This window comes from Sturnira hondurensis, unplaced genomic scaffold (assembly GCF_014824575.4).
Source record: "Sturnira hondurensis isolate 20B ecotype Veracruz unplaced genomic scaffold, ASM1482457v3 Scaffold0008710, whole genome shotgun sequence".
Taxonomy (NCBI): Eukaryota; Metazoa; Chordata; class Mammalia; order Chiroptera; family Phyllostomidae; genus Sturnira; species Sturnira hondurensis.
The window spans coordinates 3,281,214-3,298,435 of NW_028081341.1; the positions used below are offsets into that span (position 1 = coordinate 3,281,214).

Below are 17,222 nucleotides of genomic sequence, written 5' to 3' on the forward strand. Positions count from 1 at the left end.
TAAATTGTATCAAAAACAATGCAATTTTATTTCTGTCAAATGCATATACCCATGGATAAATGGTAAAAAGTCCCTTCTTATTTCTGCATCATATTCAGAATTTGGGGGAAAAACTGAAGTAAAACTATCCATCTGGCCCTTTAGTAGTTGTTCATTAGATGAGAGTTATTATATCAACTTACCTACTGCCCTTAGGGAATTTGTACACATTGTTCAATTGGGAATAACTGTAGCTCAGGTAACCCTCATTGGCTATAAGAGTATCATTGGGAAAAGTTACTTGTTCTTAGGACCTTTTGGTCTACTCCGTAGAGATCCTTCCAAATGACTGGATGTTGATACAACATAGAGCAACACAAACAGGTAACTCTGGTTTAGAACGAGTGTTTCTAAAGCTTAGAGGCAAGGGGTTTCAAGTGAACAAATTTAATTTTTGCTATCATCAGTTGATAATGATAATCTATATCAGCTACTGAAGTATCACCTATCATTCTTACCAATTAATGCACCCAGTCATTCATCAAACAATGAAGCATAACTTAAATGTCAAGCTCTGGGTGTAGCAAGATAATAATTATAATAACTAATATTATTGAATGTTTGCATTGACTAGTTGTCCCACCAAATGCTTTAAATGGCAGTGGATCACTAAAATTTCACAATAACTCAAGGAAGTCCAAAGCCAGTCCACCTCAGAGAACTCCACCCAGAAAAGTAAATACATATGGCTTGTTCTGAAAGTCCCCAATTTAGAGCAGTGTTTTTCAACCAGTGTGCTGCGGCATCCTGATGTGCAATAAGAATTTTAATATATGCAATACCTGACTATTTAGTCAGGGACACTGACCTCTTTTCCCTTAGGTTTTCAAATAAAAAAACGACAACAGTCAACACAACAATACCTGCCCACTATGAATGCCCTGTCTTGAACCATAAATATGTAGATCCTATAATAGAGTTACATTCTATTGATCACATCACCTAATAAGGTTGGGTCTGGTTGGTTAATTCTTATTATACAAATATACATACCTGATTTTTTAAAAAGTCACTTTGGAGCAAAAATGGCAGGTAATTATTATTATTATTTTGTAAATCAATTAAATTATTAACATTTTTGTCAGATTAGCAAAAAAATGCAGTATAGTTTTTGGTGTGCCGCAGAATTTTAGTAATTAGTTTATGTGTGCCATGAGATGAGAAAGGTTGAAAATTACTGGTCTAGAGAGATATATAATAATCATAATAATAGCTAACAATTATTGAGCACTTACCTGGATCAAACACTCTTAGAATTACTTTACTTGTGTGAATTTATTTAGTTCTCATGTATCAGCTGTAGGAGTTATGATTAGCCCAGTTTTCTGGATGAGGAAACTCAGGCACAGAGAATTAAGTAATTGGCTTAAGGTTACATAGCTGGTAAGGGATTGGGTCAGGATTTGAATCCATCCAGATAACCTGGTTTTAGATCTTTTGCTTATAACCATCACTCTATATAGGCTAGATTTAGTACCTTATCTGAGCTAAAACAGAGGTTTGTAGAAGGGGCTCTGAGAATGAATAAGAGGGAAAGCCTAACTCTGCCTGGAGAAAATGACTTTTGAGGTCTTAGAAAAAAGAGTATGTTGGGGAGCAAGGATGGGGAGGAAGGCAAGAAGAAAAAACAGAATGAGCAAAGGCATGGAAGAATTAATAAGCGAGGCAAAATCCAGAAACTAAAAGTTGTCTGATTTGATTGGAAGATGGGTCATGAATTCTGGAATTGTTTCACATATGAATGAATCTCATGCCCAACCAGCCATTAAGATCCAAAGAACAGGACAAACATAAATATGTAATAACTTGTAAGCTTTTTATTTTGAAATTATTTTAGATTTACAGAAGGGTGGCATAGATGGTACAGAGCATCCCCATATACCCTTCACCCAGCTTCCCCTAATGTTAATATCTTATATAACCATGGTATATTATGAAAACTAAAAAATAAACCTTGGTAACAAGTTTGTTGCCAAGGTAATCTTGACGAGATCTTTAAATGCAGGGCTTCTAAGTGAAGTACAGAATTTACTTGGAGTCACTAGTTTTCTCACTAATGCCCCTTTTCAGTTCCATAATCCCACTCAGGACCCCACATTGTATTTAAGTTAGCATGGTTTCTTAGTCTCCTTCAATCAGTCTTACTTTGTCTTTTCTGACTTCTTGTTTGTAGAATATTCCTCAGTTTTGGTTTGTCTGATGTTTTCTCCTCATTAAAATGGGGTAATGGAAATAATACATGTGATATCATTTGAATGCCAAGTGTCACTGTAATCTACATTAGTAAAATAGGCTATGTTTGTTAATGGCGATACTTTTCTTACAGTCAGCCCCATTCCCTTGTCCCGTCTGCCTTGTAGCATGGCTATATGGTTGTTGGGCAGATGCAACATTGAGGTTATACACTGTGGCTAAGGGAGTTAAGAAAGCCACCTCATAATGGTGACCTCACTAACAACCAATTGACTTAATTGGCCTTTCAGTCATATACTCTCCCTGTAATTTGGATTTGTCCACTCTTCTTCTCCTTCACATGGATGAAAGATGGTGAAAGAATTAACCAAAGAACATTTATGCAAGACCTGGGGACACAGACAATGATATAGAGATTGACTGAGGGAGGGGAGAGAGTGTGGGGCTGGGTGTAGGTGGGAAAAAAGAAAAAAGATGGAACAACTGTAATAGCATAAGTAAGAAAAAAATAAAAAGAAAAAAAGAAAAGAAAAACCTCTCATAGGGTCCTGCTTTGTCTGCCTTTATTGCCACCCTCAACCATCAACAAGTATTTCTTGGGGTGCTACATTTGTTGGTGTGTGAGGCTGGGAGATATTGAAGATCAAAATGCTATTTGCCATTCCCCTATCAGAGAGCGAAGGAAGAACTGGGCTTTGACTTATTATATGAAATGTTAAAGGGACTTATCTAAGAAAAAGAAGATAAAAAATATGCACAGTGAAAGGACAGCAAACTCACAGTTATTAGCAACCACACCTAAAACAAAAGCAAACCAAGAGGACAGCTAGATTAGGAGCGGGACCATAGACATGGAGATCACCTGGAGGGTTAGCAACAGGGGAGTGGGAGAAGGAGAAGTAGGGAGAAGGTACAGAAAATAAGTAGCATAGACAGTAGGTAGAAAATAGATGGGGGCGAGGGCAAGAATAGTAGGGGAAATATAGAATCTAAAGAACTTGAGACACGTGGTCATAAACTAAAAAGGGGGGAATGGTGGGGGAGGGGTGTGGAGGGGAATGAAGGGGGAGGGAAATAGAACAACTGTAATGGCATAATCAATAAAAAATCTTTAAAAAAAAGAAATATGGAACAGGCTGTCAGGGTCCAGAGGGGAGAGGGGAGAGAATCATAGGGGAAAAGGGAATGGACTCACATGAACAAGCATAAAAGACACATGGACAATAACTAAGGGTGGGGGGCAGAAAGGGGAGGGAGGTGGGGAGCATGGGGTGGGGGCGGGCAGGGTTGGGAATATAAGACAGAAACCTGTACTTGAACAAGAATTAAATAAAAAAATTATATTTAAAAAAATAATAAATTTACTTTTGCCCACCCCTAAAAAAAAAAAAGAACTGGGCTTTGAGTAAATATTCATTTACATCAGCAGCATTCCTTTGTACTCACTCGATGCTTACTTCTCTCTTGTTAACAGTACTAGAAAAAACACATAATTCTACCAAAATATTAGCAGTGTATGCTGTTTTCTTTCACTTGCCAAGATTGTTTTATAATAAATACCATTGGAAAAAATACAATTGGCTAGCCTCCTCAACCGTTGCATTATATTAGAGGACAAAATATGGATTTAGGAGGTGCTTTGCAAAGAGAAGCTAAATATGCCTGTTTTTTACTGAATTATTTAAATATACTGATCTTGATTTTGAGCTTGATTTTAACTTAAAATATTCCTCTTGGTTGACAAAAATGATGTCATTATTTCCTGTGATATTCACTAATTAAATATCTTTTAGAAGGTAAATCTAACATAAGGTTTCTTTTAAAACTGGTGGTATAGGTGTTTATAATGTGCTTTCATGGTGGAAATTTGTAGACTATATTGAATATTCATGTTTGCCAAAAGTAATTTTAGTCAAATTGAAGCAATGGGTTTTTTTCAACAGTTTTGTTCACTTGGCTAATATTGTGTCTTAGTTTCAACTATCACTTCAGGCTAGCTCAGGCTTGTACTCATGGTGGATGCAGAGCTGTGGGAGAGATAGAAGATACTCTAAAGCCTTTTGTGGACTAGCCTGAAAACTGCTCATGATCATTTCTGCTTTTCTTCTGTTGGTCGATTCACAGGCCAGGCCAAATTCAAAGGATCAATAGACTGCCTATTAATGGAAAGTTCTGCCACATTGCAAGTGGCCAATTCCCAATCAATCTACAGGTGTGTGTGTGTGTGTGTGTATCTGTGTATGACTTAGAATTTTGAAGTGGCATTAAAAAAGATCAGAAAGGAACACATTAAAATGTTGTTATAATATATCCAGATGAATTTAAATTTTGCATTTTTGTATTTTCAGTTCTCCCAAAATAAACAGGTATTACTTGTGTAAGTTAATCAATAGTAAAAAATTAACAAAGTGTGTTGGAAGCATAGAAGAGGGAGTGGCTACTTCTGTCTGTGAGGAAGGTGCTAACATTTCTTCCCAAATACCAAGAATTATAAATCGTAGCTCTCTTTGAGGTAAACTTGTGTAGATTCTTTTGCATGTAAAATGCTAAATGCACTATTTTTGGATGGAAACCTCTGTTTTTTAATCAAACTTTCACATTTTTTATATTTACTTTTCACAATAGCTGCCTTCCAAGAAGAGAGAATGTAGAAGAAGAGACATTCTAGTGTTAGCTCCGAAATCTGGGAGACTGGAATCATGCAGGTGAAGGAACTTTGTGCTGTGGACTGTTCTGTTTGACTGTTGTTGGGTGGACAGCTGGATGGTGGAGCTGTGAATGGGACAATGGCTAAGAAAACCTCTTTTGTTCCCCAGTACTTTCTGGAAGATCTGAAATATGCTCTTCACAAAACTAAAAGTAGGGAAGTGCTATAGAACCCATTTATTAGTTAGATTTTACTTATAGCCATTGTTTCCTTTAATTTTTAAAAAGCTTTATTGAGATAAAATTCACACACCATGTAATTTACCCATTTAAAGTGAAGAATTCTATGTTTTCTAGTATAGGCAAAAAGTTGTGCAACCATCAACTTTAGAACACTTTAATCACCTGATTCCTTCTTGCCCCTAGCCCCTGGCAACCACTAATCTGCCCTATTTTTCTGTCTCCTTGGATTTGCCTATTTTGGACATTTCATATAAGTACAATTATGCAATATGTAGTATTTTGTGTCTGGCTTCTTTCACTTAGTGTAATTTTTTCAAGGTTCATCCACATTGTAACCTGGATCAGTACTTCATTTCTTTTTGTTGCTGAATAGTGTTCCATTATATGAATGGACCATATCTTGTTTATCCATTCATTGGTGGATAGAACTTTGTTTCCATTTTTTTGGCTATTGTGACTAATGCTGCTATGAGTATTCTTGTATAGTCTTTGTGCGGGCATACCTTTTCAGTTCTCTTGACTGTGTACCAGGAGTGGGATTTCTGGATACACTGAAGTTTAAAAAAAGTCATGGATTAAGCTCCTTTGGCAAATACAAGAGTTTGTTTTACTGTCAATATAATTCTTTGGCCTAACCAAAGTGCAATTATAAGATGTGTTGTGAGTAAACATCTCGGGACAGTTTCCAAAAAGTAGCTCTACAGATGTTTTAAATGACAGCACCAAAGTTGGCATAGGTCAGGGGTGTCAAACTCATTTTCACCGGGGGCCACATCAGCCTTGGGGCTGCCTTCAAAGGGCCAAATAAAATTTCAACGCATTAACAGTTAAGGAATCATTACACTTATACAGTCCTAAAATTATTTCAGCCTTTTGAGGGAAACTGCAAGGCTGATGTGGCCCCCAGTGAAAATGAGTTTCACACCCCTGGTGTAGGTGCTTGGAATCTTGAGGTATTTTGAACTGATTGTGTAAATTCTGCTGCTTCTTTTGAAAATGTACTACATAAAAAAAATGAAAATGTAGCCCTGGCTGGTGTAGCTCAGTGGATTGAACATGGGCCTGTGAAGCAGAGGGTCGCTGGTTCGATTCCCAGTCAGGGCACATGCCTAGATTGCAGGCCAGGTCCCCAGTAGGGGACACATGAGAGGCAACCACACATTGATGTTTCTCTCCTATTCTTTCTCCTTCCCTTCCCCTCTCTCTAAAAATAAATAAATAAATAAAATATTTTTTAAAAAAGAAAATGTATATTAATGTTGAATATATGGTATCTTGCTTGGTATTACTATGCATGCATGGTGAATTGGAAAAGATGAAATGGTTCTGTGCTTGCGAACTGAAAATGAATAAAGCAAAGGGTAAAGTTTTAAACTATTCATTGGTCTGTCAAGCAATGTAGAAAAAGTCTGAATGTTATTTTTTTAAATGGCATTTTTCTATAGGGAGAAAAGTATAGTGAAAAAAAAAAGATGAGAAAGCAAGTGATATCAAGCTTTTGCCAGAATGATATGATTGATAATTACCTGCAGCTTAGCAGAGAGCCCATGGGCATGCTTAGAATTTGCTTAAGCAGTTTCTAGGTTTTTCCCCCTGCAGGCTGTTAAAATCCTAAGAGCACTTGAACAGGAGAATATTATATTGCCTTTTTAAAATTATGAAGTCTATTCAGGCATGCCAAATGTATGTTTTGCTGAGGTGCTGCAAAGATGGGTTGTAGAAATATTTGTAATGCACATATCAGTTTATTCACATAATTTACATGCATGCTTCTACAGTTTTATTTTTGTATGAAGTTTTTCAATGTCTGTATGACTGAATTTATTTTATCATCTGTTACTTTTTCCAGATGTGACATGTGGTATGACCTTCTTAAGGCAGAAAGTGACTATTCAGCATATCACAACTAAAGGGTTCTTCTCCTTTGAGCTACTTGCCACACTGGTTTGCATGGCAAGTCCCAGACTGCTGTTTCTGAAGAATAAAATAAATGGCTTTGGAAGAAGTTTTCTCCCATCTGGGCAATCTTCTTGAAACCACATAGGCCCCCTTCTTTCATTTGAGGGAATATATTTTACTGTCCCCTTTCCCTTTGTGTATAGTTTTGGTAGGTTTTCGTCACTGTTAATTAAGGGGGCTGCTGATTTGAGTGATGTGGTGAATATCAAAGTGAGGCAGAATCTAATTTTTATGCTGTGACCCTGTGTGAAATCAGATGTTTAGGTGACTGCTTATGCCAAGGACAAGTCTTCTCCCTGTACTTTCTCCAAGTTACCAACCAGGAAAACAATGGATCCATCGGTCCATCTAATAGCAAGTTATTTGTCAAGCATCCATGACTTCATCACTGTCCAAAATCTTGTGATGTAAAACTGCTCAAGTTTCATAAAGATTACTATTCTGGTTGGATAGTGCACAGAAACAAATAGAGAATAACACAGAAGTATTATTAGGGTAAAACTCTACTAGGATGCCTGATAATTCCATCTAAATAGAGAGAAGGGAGAATTTGGGATGCTTGGGATGATCAAAGATCTCATAGAAGGGGGGAGGTTGAGCTGCCTAAGGAGGTAGATAGAGTATGAATATATGAAGAGGAGATTCTTCCAAGCATTCTAGGTTTGGGAAGAAAGATAAACAGGAGCTCTGAGAAAGAAGCAGCCAAACTAACAGTTCCAAAGAAGAAGCAATCACTGTGCACATGAGAGTACAACTGGAGTCCCAGTAATAGGGTAAAGCAGCAAACCAAAAAGTGTTTTCAAGCATTTGAGCAAACCTCTTATTTTCGTGCTATGCTCTTGTCTTCCCTCATTGCATACTTTACAACAGAAGGTCATTTAAGGTGAGAGCAGCACTGTTCTTTGCTAGATGTGCATTTATGGATTCAATTTTTAAAACACCATGACTTTCAGAAGCAAACAAAAGCAGAGTTAGGATGAATGCCCAATTCTAGTGTAGGAGAATTTCCCTTCTTCAATTCAATGAAAAGATTAGTATTTGAAGTCAAATACAGACACAAGCCTGGAAGGCAGTGCAGATGCCAAGTTTATGTTTTCTTGAGTAATGGATGTGGCATCAACAACTCTAGCCTGATGAGGGAGCATGAATTAGAGAGTGGAATATCTCTTCCCTAGGGCATTGCTCTTATACCTTCTTTCCATTTAAAAAAATTAAAACTATAGAATCAGAAGCATATAAAAACATTACTGTAAGAGAAGTCAATAAGATAGTGGAGATTGGATTCATTCCTTCAGTAACAACAGCAGTCATCCAAATGTACTTCTTTTCTGTCATGAAATCATAACTTTAGGATGACTTTCTTACTTACTAAAATCACTTAAAATGTTAATAAAAATAGGTAGAAACTTAAAAAACAAGGCTTTAAAATGTTAAGTATGGTTCCCATGTACTGTAAAAACTCATTGGTTAAAGCCATGGGCATAGGGGTTGGGAGCTGATTGTAAAGCAAGTTGATGATCTCTCTCCACATCTCTCCTCTCTGTCTCTCTCCCTCTCTCTCTCTCTCTCTCTCTCTCTCTCTCTCTCTCTCTCTCTCTCACACACACACACACACACACACACTCTAAACTATATGACAAAAATAAAATTCAAAATTGTACAATTGTCTAATGTAGAAGGAATTATTTTTAAAAAAAATTTATATTCTTTAAAAAAGATTTTATTAATTTATCTTTAGAGGGGAAGGGAAGGAGAGAAAGAGAGAAATATCAATGTATGGTTGCCTCTCGTGTGTCCCCTGCTGGGAACTGGCCTGCAACCCAGGCATGTGCTCTGACTGGGAATCGAACTATGATCATTTGGTTCACAGGCCCATGCTCAATCCACTGAGCTACACCAGCCAGGGCTATATTCTTTATAATCTGCCCCACTCTCCCCTACTTTTTGTCCGTGTCCTTCTACTCCTATTGCCTTGTCATTCTTTCTCTCTGTCACATTTCTTAGTCTCTGGGTTACAGTTCCCAGTTTTTGGCATTCAGAAATCCTTCCAGATGAGAGTGTCAATTCATGCTTCCTGAAACCTCTAGTTTTCAGATTAGCTAAATTGCAAACTTTCCCATTTACAAATATGGCATTGTTCTACAGCCTAACATTTGTCTAAAGATAGTGTTTATTATCCATTTGGTCATATTCATTCTAGTATACAAAATTAGTACTTTAACCTCTCTTTCTTACCATCTAATAAATTTCTAAATTTAAAAATTTAAGTCTTATATTACTACTTAGTCTGGGGCTACATACGATTTTTCTTTCATCTGCTGGAAATTAGTATTTTCTTCTTTTGGACAGGGGGTTAATACTTGAATTTAATGTGGATGGAGTAGTATTTGGCCCTGTTTTCTCTAAGAGCAGAACAGTGAAGAGCTATCTAGTCAGCTGCTCCTTGTTCTCTAGACAGATACCTGGAACAATTATTGTTGCAACTGAAAACAAGTGGATATTTTAATGGAGAACACAGCAATAATCACTACCATATCTGAACAATACAGGCAAATTAGTTGTGTGGTCTGGTAGATAATTCATCTAAATGACTGAAATTTGGTTATGCACACTGAGCCTGAACATTTTTTCAAGCTTCAGTTTTTATTATATGCCACTTTGCAAACAACTTTTAAAGATTTAGGTATTGGGTGCATTACCTCTGACCACTGAATTTGCATTGCTTCTCTTTACCTTTTTCACTGTTACACTTGCTCTTTTTTGACTTCACCATTTTCTTTAGTGCAACTGTAAACATTATTCACTATTTATTTTGCATTGAAGTAGATGATGCTAGATACCAAAATGCTTAAGCCTCTTCTTCCCACTTTTGTTTCTTCTGGTGTCACTTATTTGTATTTTGCTTTCAAATGGTGCCCCACCACTATATGGCAAACTGGTTCTGTTAGCTCTCTCTCTCTATCTGCCAAATCCTATACCTAAGGGTTTGCTTTCTTATGGGAATTAAATACAGGGTTTTTCCTGATTTTGTTGAAAACTGTCAGTCTTTTAGCTCTGACCATATTGTTTTGATAGGAAAGCAACCTATTTGTATTACTGAACTTTCCCACTTTTCTTTCCTTGTAAGGATAAATTTATCACTACTTATTAACTAAATTTTTATGAAACTGATCAAAAACTAATTTCAGAGAGTCCCAAAAGATTCATTTTAATTTAAGTCACCAAGCTACTGGTAATTAGGAACATTTTGAAATGCCAATAAAAACATTATCAAAATTTGTATTTGTTACAGGTAACACTTCATAGGAAAGGGTAAGAGCAATTACAGAAGAAATTGATTATATTTGGGAAGAACCTGGGGAACAGAAACTTACTGACATTCAGTGAAGTGACTTTTTGAGCTTTTCACACAGGGACAACTTGAGTTAAAAACTCTACTTACTCCTAGCTGGTGTAGCTCAGTGGATTGAGCGTGGGCCTGCGGTTCAATTCCCAGTCAGGGCACATGCCTGGGTTGCAGGCCGGTTCCCTGCAGGCCAACTCCCAGCAGGGGACGCACTAAAGGCAACCATACATTGATGTTTCTCTCCCTCTCTCCTTCCCCTCTAAAGATAAATAAATAAATTTAAAAAACTCTACTTACTATATCATGGACATGGAGAACAGTGTGGGGATTGACTATGGAAGCAGGGGATGGGCTGGGTGGACAGGGGTGAAGGGGGAAAATGCAACATCTGTAATAGCACAAAGAATAAAAACAGTTAATTTTGTCTTTGTTTTGTATTTGGCTTTTCTCTTGAATAGGAATTCAGATAGTTAGGCTAGTGATTTTTGCTTCCATACATAATTAGAGGAATAGCTCAGATGGAATGAAAGGAAAATTTAGATTAAAATGTTTTATATAATCTAAGAACTGTTAAAATTAGTTGATGTGGTCTCAGCAGTCTTGGACAATGGCAGGATATTATCACTCTTGCCTTTTTTTGCCAGATTTTAATAGAATTGGCTGCATTAAGCATTAATTGACCATTTTAACTTTTATGTTTCAGGACTGCTGCCAGCACAGTCAGACCATGATGTGCTGAGTAATGAATGCTACGCAATAAGAATTTTTAAAGACAGATCTTCTTCAAAAAATTTTCTATCTTGCTGTTAATTGCATATTGGTTAATAGATTATTTTTCCCTTTCTGGTCAAGCGTTTACATTTAAAACTAACAAGTTTATAAATAAGACACTACCTTGAAGCAACATTTTTATTAGAAGGTAGTTCAACTTTGATATTATAGAGCTTTTCTTGAAGTGAAATCATGCACATATTTTTTAAAGATTTCATTTATTTGTTTTTAGAGAGAGGAAGGGAGGGAGAAAGAGGGAGAGAAATATCAATGTGTGGTTGCCTCTTAAACCCCCCCCCCCCCGTTGGGGACCTGGCCCATAACCTAGACATGTGTCTTGACTGGGAATTGAACCAGTGATTCTTTGCTTTGCAGTCTGGTGCTCAATCCATTGAGCCATGCCATCCAGGGCCATGCACATATTTTTATCAAACTGATCGTGGCTTAAAAGTTTCTGTAACATAGAGAATGGGGCAAAAGTAGGTTTATAGTTGTATATGAAACATGCTTTATTGCTGTTATTATTTATTAATTATTGTATTACTTTTCCATATGAACAACTGTAAACCTACTTTCCCTCCAGCCTGTATTTGCTTATGCAAAGTTACTGTTAAATTTGGCCTGACCTAAATTTGTATTTTATAGTCCATGGTTACCAGTGAACTCTCTGTAGCAAGTTGCCGTTTCTTGTGATGGCAACAATGCTGAATGATTTAGTGCTTCTAGTTTGACATTGTTCGTAGAAATCATGGTGCCCAACTGAGGTGTGATATGATGACTATGGAGATGGCAGCCTCTTCTCAAAATCTTGATTGATTTCCGGCAAGCAAGTCATTGAATTATGTGAGCCTTAGACTCTAATTCTTAAAAGAAGGCTGGGGAAGAAACCTCATCTCAATTCTTGCCCTGGTGGATCCTAGAAAACCTATATAATCCTCTTCCCCAAGCCAGGAAATAAAGACCTCAGACCAACATCCCTCAATGAACTGAATTCATATTCTTCCCCAGATGAGCCTCAAGATGAGACTCTAGCCTCAGGGGACACCTTGATTATAGCTTTGTAAGGCCCTGAGCAGAGGAACCAGCTAAGTTGTGCCTGGATTCCTGACCCACAACATCTATGACATAATAAATGTGTGTTGTTTAAGCCTTTCAATTTTGAGGTAATTTATTATATAGCAATAGATGACTAATACAATTAGAAAAAGGTCTCATTTATAGTTTTATAACATTTTATATAATACTCATTAAAATTATTAAAAATGTGATTTTTAATGGCTGGCAAGAAAAATATAGTAAAGATATGCCATATTTCAACTATGTTTATGTTGTTGGCTATTTAGATTTCTAATTACTGTCTACTATAAATAATCCTCATACATCTATTTTCACTACACATTTTATTATTCCACTAAAGGTCATTGCTAAAAGAGGAATCAATGAGTCAAAGTATACGGATAATGTCAAGTATTTAGGACTATTGGCAAATTAGCTTTCAGAAAGATTAGGCCATTTACCATGTCTCTGAGTATTTTAACTGGCCAACACTGAACAGTTAAAAAAACATGCCAACTTGAGAAGCATTATCTCTTTGTTATTTTAATTTTTACTTCTCTCATTATATCTTCACATGACTATTATTTGGTTGACGCTTACTAAACATTTAAATAAAAATAATGAGTCAAGTATTTAGCTTAAACCACTAGATCTACAAGTAAATACATAAATGTGAATATGTTTGTAAGTCAATGTTTATCAAGTACTCCTTATGTGCTTTAAAAATTTTAACTTTTTTGATCTTCAAGACAATGCCAAGTAAGCTGCCATTGTCATCCTTATTTTACTGAAAATAGGCTAAGAATAACTTGCTGAGGGAAGCACAGATATAGAAACCATGTCTTAAACTACATGTAGCAATACAATTGTCTTACCTTGGGTTATTACAACAAAATGTCATAGAGTGGTCATCTTGCAGATGGCTGTTTCTGTGCTATGTCTTCTCACATTAGAGTGAGAGCTCTGGCCTTTTTCTCTTCTTGTAAAGAAACTAATTCCATCATGGAGGCCTCATTCTTGTGACCTCATCTAATCCTAATTACCTACCAAAGGCTCTACCTCCAAATAACATCACATTGGGATTACAGCTTCAATATATGAAGTTTAGGGTAGACACAGTTAGTCCACAGCAATAGTATATCAACAGAATGAACAATATCCATTTATATACTGCTTGTGTGTATTTCTGACAACTGGAAAATATTTAAATTTGACAGTTTAGCAGAAGTCCCTGCTGAGTTTTAATGTACCAAGTAGAAGTAGAGATTATATATTTTTTTAGATTATATTTAAATTCTTCACACTGTGATCATTTATGCAGAATCTGCAGGAGATAGATTTAGGTCAATAAAAATGCAGTTTCCTAAAGGAAAATAAACAATGCAAATAATTCCAAGCCTCTGACTTAGAGGGTTAATGTTCAAATCAAATTGGAGCTTTTCCAATTGTAAGTTAAGCTATGGTTTGGGAATTTCAATTCTCTGCCTCCAAAGTCAGGATTTTTAAAAAAAAAAACCGTTCCATTTATTGGGGTGACATTCATCAATAGAATTATATAGGTTTCAAGTATACAATTGTAGAAAACATCATCTGTATATTATAATATATGTTCACCACCCCAAACCAAGTCTCCTTCCATCACCATTTATCCCCCCTTTCCCTCTATTACCTCCCCAACACTCCTTTCCCTCTGGTAATCACCACACTCTTCTCTTTGTCTATGAGGTCTTTAAAAAATTCCTTCCCCTTTTCACCCAATCACCCAGCCCCGCTCCCCTCTGACAGCTGTCAGTCTGTTCTCTGTATCTATGAGTCTGTTTCTATTTTGTTAGTTTATTTTATTTATTAGACTCCACATATAAGTGAAATCATATGGTATTTGTCTTTCTCTGACCTGCTTATATCACTTAGCATAATAGTCTCCATCCATCAAAGGCAGGTTTTAATAAGCCATGGAAAAAGTAATCCCAAAGGCTTTCTAACAACAGGTAATAGTCATCATGTATTTTTTATTTATGTATTATTTATTATATTGGGAAATTAAATATGCTTTTCTAATAGTCATCACTCTAAAACACACTTCAACAGTTAATCAGAAACCAGAAGAAAATAGTTTTATTTTTCTTTTATTTCTTAATCTGATATTTTCAAATTGGTGTCTAGTAGCAAACACCTGCATGTCTTTAGTATACCCAAACTTCACTAATAAAGTAGTTGATAATAGTGCTTCACTTCTAGGTAAAATATTAAATATTAAACTCTTTTTGCTGTTAAAGGAATTTTTGCTGAAAGAAGAATTATGTAATCCAGCAACAGTAAAGAATTAGAAAATTAAAGAAAAATGCTTTAAACTTTTGTACTTTGTTGAACAATTTTTCTTAGAGTCTATAAAACATTAACTCATTTCTATATTTTACAAAATTTTGTGCTGTTTTTTAAAGTTAACAAATAATCTAGGACTAGCTAGACCTGGCATTTTCTCAGTACATAATGTTCAAAGTTCCTTTTAAAATATATTTTATGTTTTGCAATTTTTTCCTATAATGTTTACATTTTTCAATGTCTAGATATTTTTTTCCAGTGAAGCACAAGTTTCTTCCTGTGGTCCTAGTCAATTTTAAAATTGGGACCATTGTGGCATTGTTAATTGCTTTCTGATAGCTCCTTGAGCCTGGCAGGCTTGTAGTACAGCTACAGCTTCATCAACTTTAGAACTGAGAGACTCTGGAGACTCAAGCATATGAAGAAGTTCTGAATTATCCATCTCTAACACCATGCCAGTAATTTTATTAGCAAGAGTAGGTTGCATGGCTTGAATTAGAGGAAACAGCCATTTGCCCAATATTTGCTTTTGCTGTTCAGGAGGGGCAGATGCCAGCCTGGAAACAATCAAAGATTTTTCATTTTGTACACAAACAGCAGGCTGCTTAATGGCAGCTTGCGGCTGTGTACTAACTTGTTGAGGATTGCGGACTCCTTCAGTGTATTCATACCATGGAATGGTATGGACAGCAGTAGTAGCTGAAGTGGCAGCAGCTGCAAGAGGTGGACCTACTGTCGCTGGTGATGTGTTAGCAACACACTGTGGCTCTATTGAGATGACGTGTGGAAGCTGTGAAAAAGCTGGTGTCATGGTACTGAATGGTGGATTAGGAGTGGCTGGGCCAATAGCATTGGGCATATTTTGGAATGGATGAGGTCTGGCACCCTGATCGATGCAGTGAGGACTTGGTGTTAGTTGAGTAGCTTGGCCAAGAGGAGAGTATGCAGCCCAGTCCTCAGTCTGTGGGACAGCTGGCATCAAGAAACCTGGAGGTGCTGCCTGGTAGGGGTTAATTTCTAGGTTCAGCCTAGGTGTCACAGCTGGCATTCTGTGAGTGTAGTAAGCAGTGAGGTGAGCTTGGCGTTCTTCTTTGTACTGAGCAAAAGATACATACAATGGCTTGGTGGACAAAATTTTACCATTCATTCCTGCTAGTGCTTTAGTGGCTTCTTCCCGGGAAGAGAAACATACAAAACCAAAACCTTTTGTTTGACCACCCTTCATCATAACTTTTGCTCTAGTGATTGTACCGAATGAAGAGAACTCTTTAAAGAGACGTTCATCATCAATATCATCAGCAAGATTTTTCACATAAAGGTTAACACTGTGGTTTTGGTTGAGCCTATTTTGCTTAATCTCGTCTAATTTCTCCTGAAGTTCTTTCTGCCTTTCCTTTTTTCTCTGAGCTCGGGAAACATAAATTATTGTATTATCAAGCTCTTTTCCATCCATCTCATCCACAGCTTTCTGTGCATCTTCATGGCATTGGAACCTTACAAATCCGAAACCTTTGGATTTCCCAGTTTCATCAGTCATTACTTTGACACTTAAGATAGGTCCAAACTTGCCAAAGACATTCTCAAGGCGCTCATCATTTACACTCTCCCCAAAATTTTTTATGTAAATGTTGGTGAACTCTTTTGCCCTATCTCTGCGCTCTACTTCTCGTTGGTAAGGAGACTTATATCGCCCAACGTATATTTTGCGATTATGTATAAGCTTGCCATTCATGTTTTCAATAGCTGTTTGAGCTGCTTCCTGTGTCTCAAAATGTACAAATCCATGACCCTTGGAACCATTTTCATCACAAATCACCTTACATGAAAGGATGTTACCAAAAGCAGAAAACATATCATACAGTACTTTATGATCAATGGATTTGTCTAAATGATTAATGAATATGTTGCCCACACCACTTTTGCGAAGTGATGGGTCACGTTGACACCACATGAGGCGAATTGGCTTGCCATTTATAATATCAAAATTCATTGTGTTCAAAGCACACTTCGCGTCCTCTGGCCGACAAAAGTTCACATACCCGTAGCCCAAGGAGTGTCCGGTGGTTACATCTCTGCAGATCCGGATGGAGAGGATGGGGCCGGCTGGGCTGAACTTGCTGTAGAGCACTGCCTCAGTCACCTCCGGGTGTAGGTCTCCTATGTACAGTGAGGCCGTGGGGTAGCTGGAGGTGCAGGGGTTCATCTCGACAGGATTTGACAGGGCCATAGGACTTGATCTTTCGGTTAGAGGAGGAGGACAGAGTGAGAGATAGGCCTGAGGGCCGGAGCCAGAGAAGGAGGGCAGTGAGGGCAAGCGCAGAGGGACAAAAATGTATCACAGTCGAACGCTACTCAACGGTCACAGGGTCATAGAACCATTGGCCAGTGACCTCCAGCTGGGGAGTGAGGGTGGTGGTGTCCAGTGCCGTCTGCCAGAAGACCTCGGTCTCTTGGTTCCTTCTTGCCCCTGCTATGGGGCCTTGGGCGGATTGTCCCTGTCTTGGCTGCTTCACTGGGTTACTTTATAAAAAGGAAGAAAAAATAAGTCTCTGGTGGGGGAGATGAGGATTTTTTTTGATAATTTTTGGGGGCTTTTAAAAAAGATTTTTTTAAATAATAAATGTGTCAGGATGATCCCATCAAGACA

General features: G+C 37.2%; 1 protein-coding gene and 1 pseudogene across 2 annotated transcripts in view; one reads left to right on the plus strand and one right to left on the minus strand.

Annotated features, from left to right (window-relative positions):
* ARHGAP6 (Rho GTPase activating protein 6) overlaps positions 1-17,222 on the plus strand; it is a 480,213-nt gene that overhangs the window by 19,724 nt on the left and 443,267 nt on the right. The gene's annotated exons all lie outside the window — the stretch shown is intronic.
* LOC118993295 (polyadenylate-binding protein 1-like) lies at positions 12,892-16,958 on the minus strand (annotated as a pseudogene).